The sequence below is a fragment of the Aotus nancymaae genome, unplaced genomic scaffold (genome assembly GCF_030222135.1).
Source record: "Aotus nancymaae isolate 86718 unplaced genomic scaffold, 86718_ANA_hifiasm-v0.15.2.pri h1tg000021l, whole genome shotgun sequence".
Taxonomy (NCBI): Eukaryota; Metazoa; Chordata; class Mammalia; order Primates; family Aotidae; genus Aotus; species Aotus nancymaae.
The window spans coordinates 29,573,688-29,596,254 of NW_026988433.1; the positions used below are offsets into that span (position 1 = coordinate 29,573,688).

The following is a 22,567-nucleotide window of genomic DNA, read 5'->3' on the forward strand; positions in this document are numbered from 1 at the left end:
TCCTGGGCTCAAGAGATCCTCCTATTTTGGCCTCCTAAAGTTGTGATTACAAGTGTGAGCCACTGCACGCAGCCCTGTTCTTACCTTTATATTTACTTGGTTTTACTGTTCTCTTTGCCTCCTTTCCTCTCTTCTACATTATCTTCTTCCCTTCTCTATTTTTTCTCTCTTCTCATTAGTCCCTGGGGCTCCTGTGTCTCTGTAGACAGAAATTGCAAAGATGAATAAGACAAGCTTCTTGGTCTCCAGGACATCGTTCCCAACCACACAATCTTCTCACATTGGTACACTGTGATTATTTAAAGGTATTTTTTGTTAGTACCTTGTACAATAAAGTACAAGATTTTGCAAATATTTTAAAAATGTTTAAGAATAGGTTCACTGTCTTCTCACTTTAATTCTCATTATAATATGCTTTCTTGAGTGGGAAGAAATAGTGGAATTAAAGTCATTTTGCTGGGAATCATTCATAACCACGAATAATCCAATGGTTGTGTCAATCTGCAATGTGTATAGTACAAAAGAAACATGCAAAGTTTGAGAACCACTGCCTTAGAGAGTTTGCATTAGACAGAAGCAGACAATTGCTGAGCAATAAAGGGGTACACGAGGCACAAGGAGAGGGACAAAACTGGAAGCTCATCATAAGTGTACAACTTTGCAAAGATCCTAGTATCCAAGTCCTCACATGGCAGCCTGCAAGATTCCCACGTCTTCTAAAGAATCTTCCAAGGAAAGAAGCCCCCAGTGTGTAATTTTTCTATGATTGGTTTTGTAAGTACAAAGGTTCAGTTAGAGGGGTACTGCAAACTCACCTAAGCAGAAAGAACCAAGTTGTTTGAAATGTTAATTATCAGGCTGTAGCAATTGGAAAATACTTATAATACAATGTTACATTGAAAAAACATACATACTTTATGATGAAAACAACTATGTAAAAGTATGCCTATGAAGGGCAATACAACATTTCCCCTCTAACATTTCCTTTCCAAAGAAATGTTTTTCAAAGTGCAATTTTATATGATACCTGTATCATTTACTTGGCCACACATTAATATAATAGCCAATTATTGTTTATATAAAACAACTATATATAGTATTTTTACATAATTTTATATAATTAATCACAGTTATGGAAATATTTGTTGTTGAAAACCCTTTGCAGAAATTTAGTTTTGTGGCAGAAAACCCTCTGTATAAAGCCCCGGCTTGAGGAAAACTGGAGGCAAATAATATCAGGGTTTGGGCCCCAGGAGGCAGAGCTATGATAAGGTATCCACAGAGGGGGCCAGGAATGTAAATGACTAGAGGGTGATTCTGAGCTGATATTCTCAGAAAAGGCCAAGGTCAAGCTAGGGAAGTCAGGTTTAGTTAAAGGAGTGGACACAAATAGATCTGAAGGACTGGCAAGTGTGCTAAGCAGAGTTAGAGAAATTGAGAGTCCAGCATGGGGAACTCTGTTTAGGGACATTCAGGGAGTTGGAGTCACTGGTTTTTATAGCCATCACCACCATGGTCCATGGTGGGTTAGACTGGATTACAGGAGCAGCCCTGGGGAGGTAAAGGACTTGTCTTCCCCGCTGCTTCCTTTCTTGTCACCCATCTCCCCTATGTCCTGATTCTCCTCTAGTCTGTTTTATCCCATATAACTTCCAATTGGAGCCCAAGGTGACCTTTCTAAAACCTATCTTGGATTGCTTTTGGCTTAGATCAAGTATAAAACATATTTTGGCTTAAAAATTTACACCTTTGCTTTGACGACTCCTCACTGCCTTCAGAATAAATTACAAACTCCTTTACAATTTTTTTTTTTTGAAATGAAGTTTCATTCTTGTTGCCCAGGCTGGAGCGCAATGGCACAATCTTAGCTCATTGTAACCTCTGCCTCCCAGGTTCAAGAGATTCTCATGCCTCAGCTTCCTAAGTAGCTGGGATTACAGGGGTACACTACCATACCCAGCTATTTTTTTGTATTTTTAGTAGAGATGGGGTTTGACCATGTTGACTAGGCTGCTCTTGAATTCCTGACTTCAGGTGATCCACTCGCCCCGGCCTTGCGAAGTGCTGGGATTACAGGCGTGAGCCACTGTACCCGGCCTTCTTTATAATTTTTTTAAGGTTCTTTACCATCTCAACCCTGCTTCCTCTCCAGGGTTATCTGCCTTAAACTCTGTTTCCTCCCTAGGCTGCCATCTCACTGAACTTCCTGTGGTTCTCTGAATGTGACATCATTGAAAGATGGTAGCCTTTGTGCGTGCAACTCTTCCTGCCTTACCTGAAATTCTCATTTAACTTTTCATCCAGATCTACGTTTGGTTGGTGCTTTCTTCGGGGAGCGTCCCATGATATCCCAAGACTGACTTCTATTTCTCCCCTCTAGTACAGCTGTTCAGGACTCATCTGTTTAATTCTTTTTCCCTGATGGGCTGGGACTACCAGAAGCACATATGGAAAGAACTGCAGACCGTTGTCAATAGTAGATATAAGATAAGCAAACTGTGTAATATAGCTACAAAAAATTAATTAATTAATTAATTAATGGAATGTTACATACAGAAAATAAGTTTCCTGAAACAATTTTAAGAAACTTTTTTTTCTGCTTATCTGTTGGTTGCAAATTGTGTGTTTATTGTGGTGATTACATTGGTTTGAACTGGCCCCTCTTCCTGTATCACAGTAGCTGCTCATGATCTAGGGCTTGCTGGAGATCAGATTATCTTCTTAGCATTATTTGTTAGCTAAGAGTAGGCTGTATGACCCTATCTAAGAAGAGGGCATGCCTGCTGGTATCTGGCTTTCATGGCCTTTGATTTGGGTTCTAGGCGACTTGTGCTCACGAATTGATGATTCCAAAAACCTGAATTTTTCTGATATGAGGATTACTCCGTTAAGAACAAATATTTCTTCAGTCAGTTAAAGGAGCATTTGGTTAGGTAGTACTTTAGAAATAGATCTGATTTGAGGTCAATTTAAGTACCATTTCTATGTTAATTGTAGAAATAAGAAGTTATTCTAAATAGCTCTTGGCCATAGGGTAGAATAGCAAAGTTATCTTTTAAAAATTTTTTTGTGAGCAAGGTTGAATTAGACAGAATTAAAGAGTTAATGGATGTTCTTTTCCAGAATTTTTCAGTGTCAACTACCTTTGTAAAATCTGGTTTCTGTTACTTAAATATCATGTTAATAATGCCATTCATTCAGTTATTCATTCATCTAACCATTGAATCCTCCATATATTCACCCATTTATCCATTGATTCATCATCTTTCTATCCACTCACTCATCGGTCCAACCACTTCTTACCTTATCCACTTCTGCATCCATCCATTTATCTATCTGGCAAATCTTGTGTAAGCATCTACCAGGTTTAAGGCTCTCCCATAACTGAGATGATTAAAAAATAATAAAGATAGTTCTCTTCTCAAAGTGCTTAAAGGTTAATAGCAGTCTCTTAGGTTATTAAGATTGGGACCTGGATGCAGATAGGAGAGGAGAGAGTGGAAGGCAAAAGACAAAATATGGATCCTGCCATACACATTGGAAAGTATAAGGTGCAAAGGGAACACTGGGGTGTGTGAAAAGGTGTGTGGAAGGGAATATGGAGGCTAAGGCTGGAGAGGTGATTTGGATAAAGGAGCTGAAGCTCTTAAATGCTAAATGGAGGAGTATGAAGAACCTCTAGTGATTTCTGAGCTGGGAAAATAACATGAAGTTTAACTATTCTTAGGAAGATTAATCCGGATCATTTTAGGTGATGAATTGGATGAGAGCAATATGAGAGAAGAGGGAGAAAGATTGGTTAGTGCTACAAGCTAATTAGGTTTACCCTTTAAATCACTTACATAATACAAACTTTGCCACAGTTAATTGGGGGGTATTTTCCCATTAAAATTACTCAGGTGTTGTTCATATTTCAGGGATAGAAGAGGGAAGTTATGCCTGTGTTACTCTTTTTAGTTTATGTTCAATGTTGACAATCTCCTAAATATTGAAGAGAGTAATTTATATATTCAAACAAACTCTTCTTGGGCTGATACATTCAAATAGCTTTTATTACAGTGACATAGGGAAGGTATGGAGCAAAGACACAATTATCAAAGTCCAGGTTTGGAAATAGGGGAAGGATAGGCCCTTTCTCTTAATAAAATAACATCAATCCATTGTCCTTGCACATATTCGTTGTAATATCTTTTGTGAAACTAGTGTAAAAACAAACATTTAATTCAGTTGCAAAACTTACTTTGAAGCATAATATTCAAGGTATAGAAGACTAAAACAGAAGTGAAAAACTCTGTGTCAATTCTCAAGGTCATTTATTAGAAAGAAGATAAAATCAGAATTATGTAAAGCATGGAACAGGAAATCCTGTTAACAGAGAAGATAGAGTGTTTGTAAAATAGTTACATCAGAGTGAAAATATCTATCTTTGTATTCCTGGAAGCAAACTCTTTTTTTTTAACTGTCTACATATAGTAATAAATGCAGCATGTATGTGAATAAACACACTACTTTTTGGGCATGGTCTCTGGTGGGATGCTTTAATGCTTTCTTCAGTCTCAAGATATCTTATTCCCATGAATTTATAATTCCTCCATTGCCTTGTTGAAAATAACTCATCTGAACCTCTCTGCAGAGTTGCTCTCTGGCCATCCCTGGATTTCCAAGTTCTTAGGAAAATGTGTATATTTGTCCGATATGTTGAGCTCTGCCCAGTGCAGTGGGGTACCCACTTCTCCCCATCCCTTATAATGCACTAAACCTTTTGGTTCATAGAATGTTCTCTCAGATTTTGCAAGCTTCACCAGCTCTCCAAATCCACTGGAAAACTGGGAATCACAATTCTTTTTTTAACCTACATTGTTTTTCATACCAACTTTTGTATTATGTATGAAAATGTGTATACCCCTGCAGAATAACATAAATTTTGATTATAATGAAAACAAGCAATAAAATGACACCTAGCACACAGACACGTGTTGCATAAATTGCACATGTATACACACTCAATTGCAAAAAGGCCAATAAAAAAAGACACCACGAAACAAAGACAGTGGTGCCTCAGTAATCACCTGTTAAATCATGTAGACCCATCTGAAAAGAATGAGGAAACCTACAGAAAAAGGCAGAAGAGTTTTCTCTTCTTAGAAACAGAAGGGAAAAAAAAAGAATAAAATTTGGCACTTTATCAGCATGGCAGCTGTGCCTGTCTCCACAAGAAAACACCATCAAGCAATTTGTGAATTCATGTTAAATAATTGCTTTTCACGTAAGGTGACTATTGTGTTCTGTCTCTAATTATGAATATCTTATGGTCTGATTTTTGGCACATTTACTCCTGTTCAAAACCAAATTAAACTCTGAAAGCATATGTTACTGTAAAGCATGAGTCACAGGCGGTCATGATATTTTGCAGAACATTATTCAGCAGCTTTCTTAAAAATCAAAAGGACTTGCTATTGATTTCTATTTTCATTGCACTGTGATCTGAGAGTGTTCTTGGTATGATTTCGATTTTTTTAAATTAATTGAGACTAACTTTATAACTGAGCATCTGGCTGACTCTTAGAATATGTTCTGTGTGCAGATGAAAAGAATATATATTCTGTGGTGTTTGTGTAGAGTGTTCTGCAGATGTCTATTAGGTTCCGTAGACTTGGGCAAGTGTTGAGTTTAAGTCCAGAGTTTCTTTGTTAGTTTTCCACCTTGATGATCTGTCTAATCTGTCAGTGGGGTGTTGAAGTCTCCTAGTAGTAGTGTGTGTTTGTCTAAATCATTTCATAGGCCAAGAAGAACTTGTTTAATGAATCTGGGTGTACCACTGTTGGGTTTGTGTATAGTTAAGATATTTAATTAAGGCTTCTTATTGGATTGTACCTTTTATCATTATGTAATACCTTTCATTATCCTTCTTAATTCTTTTTTTTTTTTTTTTTTTTTTTTTTTGAGATGAAGTCTCACTCTGTCACCCAGGCTGGAGTGCAGTGGTGTGATCTTGGCTCACCACAACATCTGCCTCCTGAGTTCAAGTGATTCTCCTGCCTCACCCTCTGAAGTAGCTGGGATTACAGGCACATGCCACCATGCCCAACTAATTTTTGTATTTTTAGTAAAGACAGAGTTTCACCATGTTGACTAGGATGGTCTCGAACTCCTGACCTCATGATCTGCCCACATCGGCCTCCCAAAGTGCAGGGATTACAGGCGTGAGCTACCGTGCCTGGCCTTATCCTTCTTAATTTTTATGTTTTAAAATATGTTTTTTTTCCCTGATATAAGAATAGCATTTCCTACTCTCTTTTTTTTTGTTTTCTGTTTTCATGGTAGATCTTTCTCCATCCTTCTACTTTGAGCCGATGGGTGTTGTTACATGTAAGATGGGTCTCTTAAAGACAACAGATTGTTGAATCTTATCTTTTTATCCAGACTGCTATTCTGTATCTTTTAAGACAAAGATACCCCTCTCACCACTCTTATTCAACATAATCCTAGAAGTCCTAGCCAGAGAAATCAAGCAAGAGAAAGAAATAAAAGGCATCTGACAAGGAAAAGAAGAAGTTAAACTCTCTCTCTTCACTTGCAATATGATTCTGTGTCTAGAGCAACTCTGCTAAAAGGCTCCTAGATTTGATAAACAACTTTAGTAAAGTTTCAGGACGTAAAGTTAATGTACAAAAATCAGTAGTCTTTTATACACCAGCAACTTTCAGGATGAGATTGAAATCAAGAACACAGTCCCACTTATAATAGCCACAAAAATAATAAAATATGCCTAGGAATACAGCTAACCAAGGTAGTGAAAGATCTCTACAAGAACTATAAAACACTGCTGAAAAACAGACAGAACACAAATAAATGAAAAATATTCCATGCTCATAGATTGGAAGAATCAATATCATAAACATGGCCACACTGCCCAAAGAAGTGTACAGATTCAATGCTATTCCTATCAAACTACCAATGTTATTCTTTGCAGAATTGGAAAAATGATTCTATGCATCTGGGAAAGGACTGCTATCCAGAATCTGCAAGGAACTCAAATAAATCATCAAGAAAAAAAACAAACAGTCTCATAAAAATGTAGGCTAAGGACGTGAATAGACCATTCTCAAAAGAAGATATACGAACGGCCAACAAACATATGAAAAAATGCTCATCACCACTAATTATCAGGGAAATGCAAATCAAAAACACAATGTGATGCCACCTTACTCCTGCAAGAATGGCCATAATTAAAAAAATAAAGCAATAATAGATATTGGCATAGATGTAGTAAAAGGGAACACTTCTACAACTGCTGGTGGGAATGTAAACTAGTACAGCCACTATAGAAAACAATATGGAGATTCCTTAAAGTACTAAAAGTAGAACTACCATTTGATCCAGCAATCTCACTACTGTCTACCCAGAAGAAAAGAAGAAGACATTTACACACACGTTTATTGCAGCATAATTCACAATTGCAAAAATATGAAACCAGACTAAATGAAATGTCCATCAACCAATGAGTGGATAAAGAAAATTATATATATACACACACACACACACACACACACACACACACACACATATACCCCATGGAATACTACTCAGCCATAAAAATAAACAAAATAATGGCACTTGCAGTAACCTGGATGGAGTTGGAGACCATTATTCTAAGTGAAGTAGCTTTGGAATGGAAAACCAAACATCACATGTTCTCACTTATGAGTGGGAGCTAAGCTATGAGGACACAAAGGCATAAGAATGATACAGTGGATTTTGGGGACTTTGAGTGAAGGGTGGGAGATGGGTGAGGAATAAAAGACAACACGTTGGGTACAGTGTGCACTGATCAGGTGATGGATGCACCAAAATCTCAGAAATCATCACTAAAGGACTTATCCATATAACCAAACACCACCTATTCCCCCAAAACTATAGAAATAATAATAATAAAAGAGTCAAAACCATAATTAAATTCATATGGAATGAAAAAAGAGGTTGTACAATCAAAGTAATCCTAAGCAAAAAGAAAAAAGCTGAAGGCATCACACTGCCTGACTTCAAACTATACTGTAAAGCTACAATAGCCAAAACAGTATAGTACTGGTTCAAAAATGGACACATAGATCAATAGAATAAAATAGAAAACTCAGAAATGTAGCCACACATACAGCCATCTGACCTTTAATAAGGCTGACAAAAACAAGAAATAGGGCAAGGACTCCTCATTCAATAAATGGTGCTTGGATAACTGGCTAGATATATGCTGAGGATACTTTCACCATGTACAAAAATTAACTCAAAATGGATTAAAGATTTAAATGTAAGAGTTCAAACCATAAAAATCCAGAAGACAACCTAGGAAATACTCTTCTTGACATTGGCCTTGACAAATAATTTTTGGCTAAGTTTCCAAAAGCAATTGCAACAAAACAAAAAATAGACAAGTGGGACCTAATTAAACTAAAGAGCTTATGCACAGCAAAAGAAACTATCCATAGAGTAAACAGACAACCTACAAAATGGGAGAAGATATTTGCAAACTATGCATCCAACAAAGGCCAAATATCCAGAATCTATAGGGAACTTAAATTAACAAGCAAAAAACAAATAACCCCGTTAAAAATGGGCAAAACACATGAACAAATACTTCTTTTTTTCATTATTATGCTTTAATTTCTGGGGTACATATGCAGAACATACAGGTTTGTTACATAGGTATACACATGCCATGGGAGAATGTGGTATTTGGTTTTCTGTTCTTGTGTCTGTTTAGTTCTGGGGTACATATGCAGAACATACAGGTTTGTTACATAGGTATACACATGCCATGGGAGAACATGTGATATTTGGTTTTCTGTTCTTGTGTCTGTTTGCTGATAATAATCCTTTCCAGCTTTATCCATGTCCCTGCAAAGGACATGAATGCATCCTTTGTTATGGCCGCATAGTATTCCATGGTGTATATGTGCCACATTTTCTTTATCTAGTCTATCATCAGTGGGCATTTGGGTTGGTTCCAAGTCTTTGCTATTGTGAACAGTGACACAATAAACATATGTGTGCATGTGTCTTTATAATATAATTATTTATAATCCTTTGGGTATATACCCAGTAATGGGATTGCTGAGTCAAATCTATTTCTTGATCCTTGAGGAATTGCCACACTGTCTTTCACAATAGTTGAACTAATTACACTCCCAACAGTGTAAAAGTATTCCTATTTCTCTACATCCTCTCCAGCATCTGTTGTCTTCTGATTTTTAAATGATCGTCATTCTAACTGGCATGAGATGATATCTCAATGTGGTTTTGATTTGCATTTCTCTAATGTCCAGTGATGATGAGCTTTTTTTCATATGTTTGTTGGCTACATAAATGTCTTCTTTTGAGAACTGGCTGTTCATATTCTTGGCCTAATTTTTGATGGGGTTGTTTGTTTTTTTCTTGTGAATTTGTTTAAATTCTTTGTAGATTCTTGTTTTTAGCCCTTTGTCAGATGGGTAGATTGCAAACAATTTTTCCCATTCTGTTGGTTGCTGGTTCACTCTAATGATAGTTTCTTTTGTTGTACAAAAGCTCTTTAGTTTAATTAGATCCCATTTGTCTATTTTGGCTTTGGTTGCCAATGCTTTTGGCATTTTAGTCATGAAGTCCTTGCCCATGCCTATGTCCTGAATGGTATTGCCTAGATTTTCTTTTGGGGTTTTTATGGTATTAGGTCTTATGTTTTAATCTTTAGTCCATCTGCAGTTAATTTTTGTATATGGTGTAAGGAAGTGATCCAGTTTCAACTTTCTGCATATGGCTAGCCAGTTTTCCCAATACCATTTATTAAATAGGGAATCCTTTCCCCATTGCTTGTTTTTGTCAGGTTTGTCAAAGATCAGATTGTTGTAGATGTGTGGTGTTATTTCTGAGGCCTCTGTTCTGTTTCATTGGTTTATATCTCTGTTTTGATACCAGTACCATGCTGTTTTGGTTACTGTAGCCTTGTAGTATAGTTTGAAGTCAGGTAGCATGATGCCTCCAGGTTTTTTTTTTTTTGCTTAGGATTGTCTTGGCTATGTGGACTCTTTTTTGGTTCCATATGAAATTTAAGGTGGTTTTTATAGATTCAATGCTATCATCATCAAGCTACCATTAACTTTCTTCACAAGCACTTCTTAAAAGAAGACATATAAGCAGCCAATAAATATATGAAAAAATGCCCAACATCACTAATCATCAAAGAAATGCAAATCAAAACCGTAGTGAGATAACATCTCACACCAGTCAGAATGGCCATTATTAAAAAGTCAAAAAACAATAGGTGCTGGTGAGACTGTGGTGTAAAAGGAAATGTTTATACATTGTTGGTGGGGAGGTAAATTAGTTCAGCCACTGTGGAAAGCAGTCTGGAGATTTCTCAAAGGACTTAGCTACCATTCCACCCAGAAATCCCATTATTGGGTATATCTCAAAAGAAACTAAATCAATTTACCAAAAAGTCATGTGCACTTTTATGTTCATCACTGCACTATTCACAATAGCAAAGATATGGAATCAATCTGGGTGCCCATCAATGGTAGATTAGATTTTAAAAATGTGGTACATATATACCATGGAAAACTATGCAGCCATAAAAAGAATGAAATTATGTCCTTTGCAGCAACATGGATGCAGTTGGAGGCCATAATCCTAAGTGAATTAATGTAGGAGCAGAAATCCAAATTATGCATATTCTCACAAGTGGGGAGTAAATATTGAACACACATGGACATAAATATGGGAACAATAGACACTGTGAACTATTAGAGGGGAGAGGAGGGTGGGGAATGTGGGTTGAAAAACTACCGATCAGGTACTGTGCTCACTACCTGGGTGATAGGATCTGTATCCTAAACCTTAGCATCATGCGGTATATCCATGTGACAAACCTGCAAATGTACCCCTTGTATCTAAAATAAAAGTTGGAAAAACAAATCAATGAGCTGTATCTGATATATGCTTCTGATGTGCTGGAGGAAATACTAACTGATGTGGACTTGCTTTGGGGAGTGAAGTGGGAGAGGCATGAGCTTTGCATTCAGGGGTTCGGACATGAGACCCCACTTTATCACCTCTTAGCAGGTGTAATGTCTGACTCGGTGTAGGGATTGTTTTTTAGCCCAGAAAACTTAGGCCGTAACCTCTTTGGTTGTTCCTTCTCTGGGCAAGTCCTACATTCCCAGAAGTGGAAACCATCAAGGAACATGCTGCCTAATGGCTTCAGTATCTCAGTCCCATGTTTTCATCTAGTGGCAGGGTTGACTGGTTTGACAGACAAGTGAGACAGTGTGAATGTGTAGTTATGTAACACATTAATTTCATTGCCCTGACTAGAATCTGCAAGAAAAGAAAGGAGTTGTAATATTCAGAAGTTTTCAAACATGTATGCTTGAATTTAAAATTTAAACAAATTATTCTCCCTTAAATATTAATATTTTTATTTATCTCCTCTTTTGACTATTATGAGGAGGTCTGGACCATGAGTATGGCAGTCTTGCAGGGCTGCCATTTTTGATCAAAGTAGGCATATTTATCACCACCTTTCTAATCATATCATCACACTTTCCTTTGCCATATTCATTGTTAGCCATGCTTTCCCCTTTTTGAAGAAACAAAGTGCACAGTACTCTTATTATGCTTCTGTGGTCAAAATCATGCAAGAATTATTTGCTTACTTTCATTACATTTCATAGACACCATTTGGTGTTAAACTGACCTTCTGTTTTTTTCCCCACTGTTCTTGTATATTTGATTCTCAGGTTTGGGGATGGCTGCCTTTTCCATTGTTAAAATGGCTTATTTCTAAAAAACAACTTTAACTTAATCGTATTTGTTTATGTTACTGTTCCACTCAACATTTTCTCTTATACCTACTTCATCAGATTGTGATTAAAAGAGATAACACATGTAAAATGTCTGGAACAGACATTTTTGATAAATGTGTTTGATAAATGGTGTTTGATAAATGGTTGCTTTTGTTAATATTTACTGAAGGTCACAGAGCTAGCAAAAGGAGGAAGAGATAAATAAAGTGTGTCAGGCTCCAGGGCCCATTCTTTACCCATCTTGAACAGGATACATTCTCCCATGGGAAAAGGAAAGCCACATTTGCTCCTTGATACAGAATATTAATCTCTTTCAGTTTTATTTTTTTTGAGATGGCATCTCGCTTTGTCACCCAGGCCGGAGGGCAATCTTGCCTCACTGCAACCTCTGCCTCCCAGGTTCAAGAATTCTCCTGCCTCAGCTTCCTGAGTAGATGGGATGACAGGCGCCTACCACCATGCCCAGCTAATTTTTGTATTTTTGGCAGAGACAGGGTTTTGCCATGTTGGCCAGGCTGGTCTCGAACTCCTGACCTTAGATGACCTGCTCGGCTAGGTCTCCCAAAGTGCTGGGATTATAGGTGTGAGCCACTGTGCCTGGCCGTCTCTTTCAAATTTTATTCCAGTTTACCTGATAAACACCATCTCATGTGTGTATATCACAATACTATTTATTTGTTTATTACTGTTTAGTGTAGTTAAAACAATCTTAGTGTTTAGCTGAAATTAAAATGGGCTTGGTGTTCAATATATTTCTCATTTCAATTCTGAACTATGACATTTTACTTGTGCTGATTCCAAGGTTAAAAATTTAAACTCAGTTAAAATGTGAGTCTTCAGAAAGAGTTTCAGAAAATGTGCTTTATCCTGGGTTATCAGATGGTGTTTTGCCATCTTGGTTGCAAGTCCAGATGTGGCACCTTTGTTGAATGTAGTCTACTTTATACTCTACAAACTCAGGTCACTGTAGTTAGTTGCCAGTGATCATTGCATTGATAACCATCTTGGGCTCCTCTGTAACTTATATTTAGAGTAGAAGTATGATATAGCCTTCAAATAAATTTTTTAAAAAAATTTTTAATAATTTTTTAATTTTTAATTTTTATTTTTTTTACTTTAGGTGCACACTATAAGTCAATGTCTTTCTCTCTGCCTGTCTCTCTCTCTCTCTCTCTCTCTCTCTTTCTATGTGTGTGTGTGCATATGCACACGTGTATACATAATTGTCTTAGTCCATTCAAGATGCTGTAACAAAATACTGTAGACAGGGTAATTTATAAACAACAGACATTTATTGCTTATAGTCCTGGAGGCTGGGAAGTCTAAGATCAAGGCACATATAGTTTCAGTGTCTGGTGAGGGCTTGCTTTCTGCCTCAGAGATGCCTTCTTTCTGTGTTCCTCCCATGGCAGAAGGAGATAACAAGCTCCCCTGGGCTTCTTTTTCATAAAGGCACTAATCCTATTCATGAAGGCTCCACCCTGATAACCTAGTCACTTCCCAAAGACCCCACTTCTTAATACCAACACATGGTATTAAAGTGTTTGGGGATTAGATTTCAACACATGAATTTTGGAGGGATACAGACATTCAGATTATAGCAATAATTGTTTGTATCGCAAATTCACCTTCTGTGCTTTTACTTCTGGATACTAACTCTATATTTTATTGTACCTGATGACATTATATCAAATGAAAAATAAAGTAGAGGGTCATGGTAAGAATACACTGCTACATTTTTGCATAATAAAATTGACAGTAAGTTCTCTTTTGATTAGGATTTCTTTTAAAGCTTTTGCATATTAAAAATATTAATATGATTAGTTATATAGTTCTAGTAAATAATGTTATTACTAAAACAGATTGATGGTTTGTTTATATATATATATAGATAGCAAATTAGCTAGCTGCATATTAGCTTGATATGATGAAGCTGGCAAATGAATCTGCGGGTGTGCAACACACTACAGAATGGACAAGGAAGATGGAAACAACTGCTGTCTAGAATTTTTCTGTACACATGTCTTGAAGGAAATTAGGAATAATAGTAAAAGGTATTGAGGTATATTTGGAGGCACTTTGGGCACACATCTTGGTTCAAATCATCCTTGCTAGGTAACTGAATATCCTTGGACCTATCATCTAATCTTTCAGTCAGCCGTTTTATCAGAATAGAGATGATAGTACCTACTCTATATAGTTGCTGAGATGTGCTCAGTGACCATTGATTTTTCTTCCTGTTTTCCTTGTGGTTGGCTTTCAAGAGTGTGAATAGACATGAACATACAGCGTCTTCTACTTTTAATCTGATTTGCTTATCTGAAAGGACAAAGGCCAGACTGTTCTGATCACCAAGACTAGAACCATCCTAGGAATAACTGCTCTGCTGTCGCCTGCCCTGCTTTCCATGCTGTTCTTGCTGGAATAAAGTTACAGTTGCAAATGGTCTTCTTCCAGCTGTTTCCAAGCCATTGCCTCGAGCAAAGATGGTTGAAGTATGGGTATATATTCCCAATCCATCCTGGGGCTTGCTTGTGGCCAAGACGATCATGCCAGCCAGTCAGGGACTCTTTCCTATGAAACTTAGAAGGGTCTCCAGGGAGCCACTCCCAACTTAGCCTGAGTTGGCATTTAAGTTGTCCTGACTTTAAAATTCTATAGGAAAAAGCACACAAATTGGAACCCAAGGATCTTGACTCACAGATGATAACACAAATGTGTTTGCTTCTTTTTCAGACAGATATAGAGAAGATTAAATGTATTACTCGAGATCCTAAATTAATTGGAGAAACAGGATTAACATTTGGGGTTCTTGACTTCAAAATTAAGGCTCCTTTTAGTTTAGGCTTTGCTTCTGAAAATATTTTCTTCCTGGAAGTGGGTGGCTGCAAGAAACAGTGAGTTTGAAGTCTTTGCAGAATTATCCAACTACTGATTGGGTGACAATGGAGTGGGAGAGTTATGGGGGAATTCAAACATCAGCTAGCATGTTGAATTAAATGATCTTTAAGATGTATTCTGGGCTCAGATTCAGAGATTCTCCTTACAGTGTCACTTAGGAATGTAATTTCCTAAACATGAAATGTCTCAGGAAGTAAGTTCCATGTCTGGGACTCATTTGCAATTAGACATTCAAGACTCTAAATAACATTTGGGTTAATTAACTTTTGGCTGGTTTCATGAAACACATTTAGTACTTCTGACCATCTTAGTATATTGTGCTTCATATAAGATTGTTAGTAGACTTGTGAAAATTATAAAATTTGGAAAATAAGAATCACTATGAAAATACTTAATACATTATTTTAAAGTAAAGGAATTGCTAGATGCGTGACATGATATCATAATTATGTTTTGGTAGGGAAGAAATCTCATTTATCTGCATAACCCTCTTAAACAAGATCTATAAAAAAGTTGACAATTTAAGATAATTCTAGAATACGAGATTTGAGAAGTGCACATCTGTCCATTTTTGACCACAATGGATGTTAAATAGATTTTCAAGTTTTTTTTATGGGTATCAAAGTGATGTTCTTACTGAAACTTAAAAGCCATAGTGAGCCTCCCTTGTCTCCTATCCTCCCCCTTGCGGCGTTGTAAATCTAACTTCTGCCCGTCCTATTGTTCAGAAAAAAGCAGCCATATTGTGCTGATTGCTATTAAATTAAAGCAGAAAGGGAGAGACACAAATGTGGAAGCCCATCTTACCAGCAGGGATGCCACTATCTTTTATTTTGCATTTTGGGAGGGTCAGAAAGTCATGACAGGCATCTGACCTCTGATAACCTCTTTGATGCTTCTGTGTGCAGTTTTTGGGGGAAGAACTTAATTAAATACAATTGAATTTCCCTGCTAACATTGCCACTGAAAGGACTCCTTTTAGATGGCTCAGTGTTTGCTGGTGAGGAACAAACTAAGATGCTTCTTTTGTTCCTCAAAGAAAAGTTAGCATATGTTAGTTAAGGATTTGTGATTTCTTTTGACTAGACTGGCGGGTTCCTAAAAATTCAATGAGTCTTCTGAAATGGTAACCATGATAAAACATGAAATATGTGATTAACTAAAACCCTAACTCTCTTTATTCATGGTAGTTATTACTAAGGTTAATCTTTTAAAGAGTTTACTATGTTAGTCTATACTTAAAAATTATGATCACTGATTTGTAATGAAATTGCTGATGTTTGGATACATCAAATATAACTTATTCATCTCCTGATTTTTTAGCTTCCAGAGGACAGGAAGAGTTACCAGCAGATGTGCTTTTGTGCTTTTAGCTAGGAGACAGTTAAAACAGGAGTTGACAAACAAATATACAGTTTTTGGTTTTGATCAGTTTGTTGAAACTTTAAGAAGCTTGTCTACAAGCTATACTTCAATAAAATGCAATAATCTATATAGTCAATAGGTTAAAAATCCATTTTCCCATTGTTACTCTTGGGCTTCTGAAATCAGTGGCTGACAATGACAAATTGAGGAATCAGTTTTATAATCATACACAAATAAGTTATTTTATTCAAATTTGAGACTTGGTATTTATTGAGAGATGAGTCAGGTTTATGTCTTCTTAGATTCAAAGAAACTTTTCTGCCTAGATGATTTTGTTTTCCTTGAAGAGATTAGAATTAGGAGCTGATGATTTTGAATTTAAAGTTGACTATTATGTATGTTAATTAAGACTGCTTCCTCACTACTACACCCCCTTCCTCTATTTCTAAGCTTTCTCAGATCTCTCTAATTATTTAGGGGGAGAAAAAGTCAACACTTGACCCTGCTGTCCTGTCTGGCTGCTGTCCCATCTCTTGTTTCTCATTCATGGTTAAATTCCTAAAAATGGTGTATACTACACCCACAGCCTGTATTTCCACATCACTCTCCAGAATCTAGTTTCTATGTTCACTATATACTATGTACTCCAGGGGAAAGTGCCCACAATCAGGGCCACCATGTTAAGTTAGGATGTTATGCCTTACACAAGACTTCAAGCCAAGGGGATGGGAAGAGGCTAAAATTTTGGTGCATTAAATGGCCAAACTAAGTCCTGCCATGGGGATTTCTCTGCCAAGAGGGGGGGTGCCATTGTTACTATGATGATAATGATGATGTTGATGATGATTTTGTTCTTTGCCTGAAGGTTCCGCAGGGCTAGCTGTGGCTTTGTCAGCAATTCCCTTAGTCCAGTCTCAGTCTTTATTGTCTGATCTTATTTTTCAGAATCGACCTTTTAAAAGCATGTGATCAAGAATGAAACCTCAGTTGTCTAAAGGGTGCAAAATTCTTTGTCAACAGGAGGTCTTCCCCAAGGCTGTTAAAATCTTAAATCACCATGGGATTGGGATAAATTGTAGTTGACCTTTGAACAGCATGAGGGTTGGGGTGCAGTCACCCTGTGCAATAAGAAATCCATGCATAACATTTGACTCCCCCAAAATGTAACTATTAATAGCCTACTATTGACAGGAAGCCTTACCAATAACAGAAACAGTCAATTAACACACATTGTATGTTATACATTTTATATAGCAAGCTAGAGAAAGTAACGTATGTTATATGTTTTATAAAGTATGTTACATGTTTTATAAAGTAAGCTAGAGAAAAGATGTTATTAAGAAAATCATAATAAAGAGAAAATATATTTACTATTTGTTAAGTATGGGTGAACCATGATGAATGTCTTCATCCTCCTTGTCTTTACATCGAGTAGACTGAGGAAGAAGAGGAGGGGTTCACTTTCTGTGTCAGGGGTGGCAAAGCTGGGAGAAAAATCACTGTATTAGTAGACTCACACAGTTCAAACCCATGTGTTGGTCAACGGTCTACTGTATTTTTCTGTGTACTTAAAATACTAATTGAGGGAAGAAAAATGAAGATTAGAATCATTATGTAAAAATGCAATGCCAATCTCTTTTTTTATCACTTGCTGCCTCATCCCCTCTGCCTCTGCAGTCATCCTGATGGGAGACACCTGAACACTGTAAAGAGTCTGCAGACTTTATAACTAGCAAGGCTCACCTTGGAATTGCAACTCCACCACTTACTCAGTGATGTTGCCTCGGCAGTCATTGAATTCTCTGGGCTCCAGAGTTTTCATCTACAAAATAAGGATAAAAATAGTTGGCTCTCAATAGTCCTTTGGTGGAGGATTAAGGGAGTTATTACAGGGCACATCTGCTGTTTGGCCTGGAAGCAGCTCGTAGTGGAGTCAGAATGTTCTCTCAGTCTGTATTTCTCCATGATGACCCTCTGTTAACATTACTTTTACTTCTTCTTTTTCAACTGGATTTTTTTTTTCCCTTTCTTCAACATTTGGCTCAGCTGACATCTCTTTCAAGAAGTGTTTCCTGATTCTTCACATTTGTCTAAATCTTCTCCTTAGGTCTGGGAGAGGAGCTCCCCTGGTACCTTAGTCATCCGTTTTCACAACCTTTATCCTGCTGTGCTGTAATTGCACCAGGGGAGCATTATGGAGATGATGCTTCGTTTACTTTTGTATCCTTGGTGCTGAACATAGTACATGGCAAACCAGTAGCTATTTGATAAGCTGAATTGTCTTGATCTCAACATCTGGACAAGTGGAGAGAAAAGCGTTGGCAAAGCCATGGCAGCTAGGAAACATAGACGATCAGAAGCAGTGGTGACCAGACCCCTTCCTCGTATATTTCATCTTTAATGGATACTTCTCTATTGCTTAATTTCTGATCATTACACCATCCAGGTCTCTTCCTGGAGAAGAACTGATCTATTTCCAGGGCTTCAGTTATGTCTGGTCCTGACCATATATCCTCTCGAAAGCAGCTATCTACTTTCTACTGATGTTGATCAGTAGATCAACATCACCTGGGAGCTGTTCCAGAACCAACATAATCTGGTAGCTTGTTATAAAACAAGAATCTCAGGCCCTCCTCTAGACCTCCTGAATTAGATCTGCATGTTAACTACTCCTCAGGTAATTTTGATGTACAATAAAATGTAAGAAGGCCTGGATTAGTAGTAGGTGCCTTCAAGAATAGTGTATTCCCTGAATTTATTGATATTTAAATACCATTGCCTGTGAAGTCTCCGGGAAAGGCATTGGGTCTGTTGTAAAGATAATAAAATAGTACACTGGTATATTGATGAGATATTGGCCAAAATCAGGCAGTAATTTTCTAACCAAGTAAACTGCAAATGAAACAATCCACATTAGATTAGAACTAAGTAGACAACCTAAATATTTAAAAAGGGTTCAAATAAGTGAGAAATAAGTTTTTCATCTTAATGTCTTGATCCTCTGCTTGGATAGAAAATGACTTTTTTTAAAGAGAGACCACTTCTTTAGAAAGAAATGTGCTACCCCACATCAAGGCAAACACGTTTTTTATTTGGTAGCAGTTTAATGACCAAAGCAAGGATTTCAAAAGCTATCTCCTGGTTTCTGTTCCAATCTCAGAGGCAAAGCAAGTATTTGCTTTCAGCATAGTTGACACCCAAGCTCTTCGCAAATGTTTCCACAAAGCCAGCTGCCCTTTGTAGATCCCCCTGGGAACTTTTCTTTTGGTTACTGACCCTCAAGAGCCTACAACTCCCTATTTGTGAAGGTATCTGTCAGATGGAAAGAGGTCATGAATCTTCAGATCTTTTTGAGGAGCATGATCAAGACTCCAGTTTGAAAAACTTGATCCCTTTGCTCAGACCTTTGGACTCATCTGAAGACTCTCTTCTCCAGCCTTATGATCCCATTGGAACCTGCACCTCCACACGTGCGGATACACAAAAACAGTACGTCTGTAGAATTTCTTGGCTAGTATATTGTAGGGTTGAAAATTCTGAGAAAATTCATTACTTATCTGAAAGGTTCATTGGCTCTTAAATGCATTTTTATACTAACATTTCTGTTGATGAATCTTGTGGCTACATGGAATTTTATGTTTATTTCTTTTGCTTTATCACCAGTTCAGTAATGGTTTTTCCCTGGGTCTCACCTTTATATTTTCCATAGTACCTTATTCACTCCTCCTTTTTAAATAACAGAGTCCTAAAGTGTGTTTAATGACGGACCTCTAATGCCGTGTGCTAGGTCGAATAAAAGGCTGTGGTCAAACACTCATCTGGAGAATCATGTTACAAAATCATCAGTGACAAAGACCTGCTACTGAGATATTGCAGCCTTCCAAGGACCTGATGGTGGATTCAGTTTTTACTCCTCACGTACCTATTAGGTGGTTCAAGTGTATAGATGTGTGTGTGTGTGCTTGCGTGAGTGTGCATGCCTGTGAGCGTGAACAGAACAAAAACCTGAACTCTCTAGCACATGCCACCTGTTTTCACATCATTGTTGTTACAAAAGGCTTTTTTTTCTCTTTTAATTAGCTGAGCTGTCCTATTTTTTCGTAACTTGCCTCTTCTCTAACATATGGGCTTTAGCCATATTTCTTTTCATTAGACCTGAGCCTTGTTTGTCATTTATACCATACTTTTGCCTTTCTCTTTCATTTGGAAAGAAAGGGAGGCTTTTCTATTATTTTAGAGCAAAGCACCTCTGGTTTATGTGGCGACTCTTGTGGCTTTCTAAATGCACTTGATTTAGCTTTCAATGCGTAATTACTGCCAAACAAGTTAATTGCTTTATAAGTGTCCAAAATTCCCTGGTTTAATTTTGCTTTCATTTACCAACCTTCATTATACATCCACTGTTCAACATAAACACAAATGATTGTTAATGAATGCCTAATGCCATATTCATTAGAAAATCAGGTTAATGACTGGCAATGAATATCCCAGCTACTTTATTCTTTCAAGCTTTTTATTTATTTATTTTTGCCTTGTTGATTACAATAGCTTTTTTTGTTTACCAAGAAATTCTACCTGTACTGCTGGTCTGTTTCTTTCTGGACTCCTAGTCTTGCTTAAAAGTTCAAGGTTTCTAAGTTACTTACATTCCCTAATTGTTCTTTCTTCCTGCAGATACCTCCAATATATACAGCCATTTGTGCATAAATTATATCCCAATAATGCTTTATAAAAAATTAAAAAACCGAAACAATCATAATGCACATGATTTCCTTGGGCTATTGGCTACCATAAGGTCTTGTTCTTCGGAGAACAGAAATATCAGAACTGTTTTGTATAGTTGGTCAGGTGGTACACAAACAACCCCAAGAGGTATCGTTTTGGCATCCCAGCCTCTGTGAATGATGCCACCCTGCTGTGCCATCCACAACTTGAATAGCTCTTAGGAGTGGCACTAAGAAATTTCCACTAAAATTAAAAAAAAAGTATCAGAGCAGAATGGTTTGGGACAGCATTCAGTGCTTGGTGCTAACCGCCCTGGGCAAAGGTTGCCTAATTGGAAGATACCAGATGTGTGAATGTACATGGTTTGAGTGAGTGCCAGGAAGTCCATGGAGGAGAACTGAGATGCATATTATGGGGATGGGCCTGATTTTCCCACTGGTGATTCTTGCTTTGTGAATGAAGTTTCTTCCCCTCCCTGCAGACATGGGGTTGCTTTTCCAATCAAACCCAGGCAGCTGCGGTTTGAAGGCTGTGCATGTGTGCCTATAACCCAACAGAAGACGACAGGTAGAATACAAAGTCCAGATTCTAAAATTTGAGCCCTGGCTTGTCACTACATGGTTGTGTCATCTTCAGCAGTTTCCTCATCTATCAAGTGCAAATGTTGGCAATTTAGAATTTCTTCAGGTTTTGCACCCTGTGACTCCTTTTGGGATGACAGGAGAGTGCCCCTGCATTCTTTAAGTGCATTGATTGGATGCTTACCATGTGCCCAAAACAGAGTTGATGTGAGGGATACTAGGCAGAAGACACATTTTCTTGACCTCATGGGAGAACATATCAGGGAGGCCCATGCGCCTCACATGTCCTTGACAGGCAGTATAAATGCGTCATAGTTGTAGCACTACTTAGCTTCAGTGCTGTGAAATCTATTATGCTCCCCAATTATTTATTCCAGATTCTAGTAATTTTACCTACTTCTGCCACCTGGGCACCCCTACTACTTCTATTGTTGCCATCTGTCAGTCATGGTACTTTGATCTCAGAGAAGCTCTTGTTTCTTCTTCCATTTTTGTCTCCATTTAAGTCCCCAGTCCATCATCTAAGTCAACATAATAGTGACTTGACTCTACCTATGTCTATACCTTCATAACATTTAGTGTTATGGGAATCTTACCTTTATTTGTGTGATTCTTTGGTAACTACCTCTTGCTTTAGACTCTAATCATCTCTGGGAAATGTAGTGACAGACTTACCATTGTTTTTCTAACATATGCATTGTTTTTCTGACATATTCTAGTGATAGATTTTTTGGGGATCTCTCCTTCATGACACCAGCCTTAACAGACTGGTTTTAGCAAATATTGGGGAACAGAGTCAAAGACCCTGAAGAGCATGACTAACTAACTAAGTAAAAAGCACCAAATTGAAAACCAGAAGTATGAAAACAAATCCTGATATTATCTTATTAAGGTTTGATATATATATATATGTGTGTGTGTGTGTGTGTGTATATATATATATATATATATATTTTAGCTGTCATGCAGATGGATAAGGTTTGATATTTTAAGTAAAATTGCAAGTAAGCTTCAAATCAAATGTCTGGTTTGATATTTAAGTAAAATTGTTCTCTTCCATTGTGAGATCCCCAGCGGTTACCTCTTCTGACTACACTGAGTATATTTATTGTATGTATTATATATATGTTTCAGTCATAGGTTTCTACAGTGATAATT

General features: G+C 37.3%; 1 protein-coding gene across 1 annotated transcript in view; it reads left to right on the forward strand.

The window, feature by feature from the left end:
- The window catches only part of CUNH12orf42 (chromosome unknown C12orf42 homolog), a 159,230-nt gene that overhangs the window by 40,632 nt on the left and 96,031 nt on the right, over positions 1–22,567 (forward strand).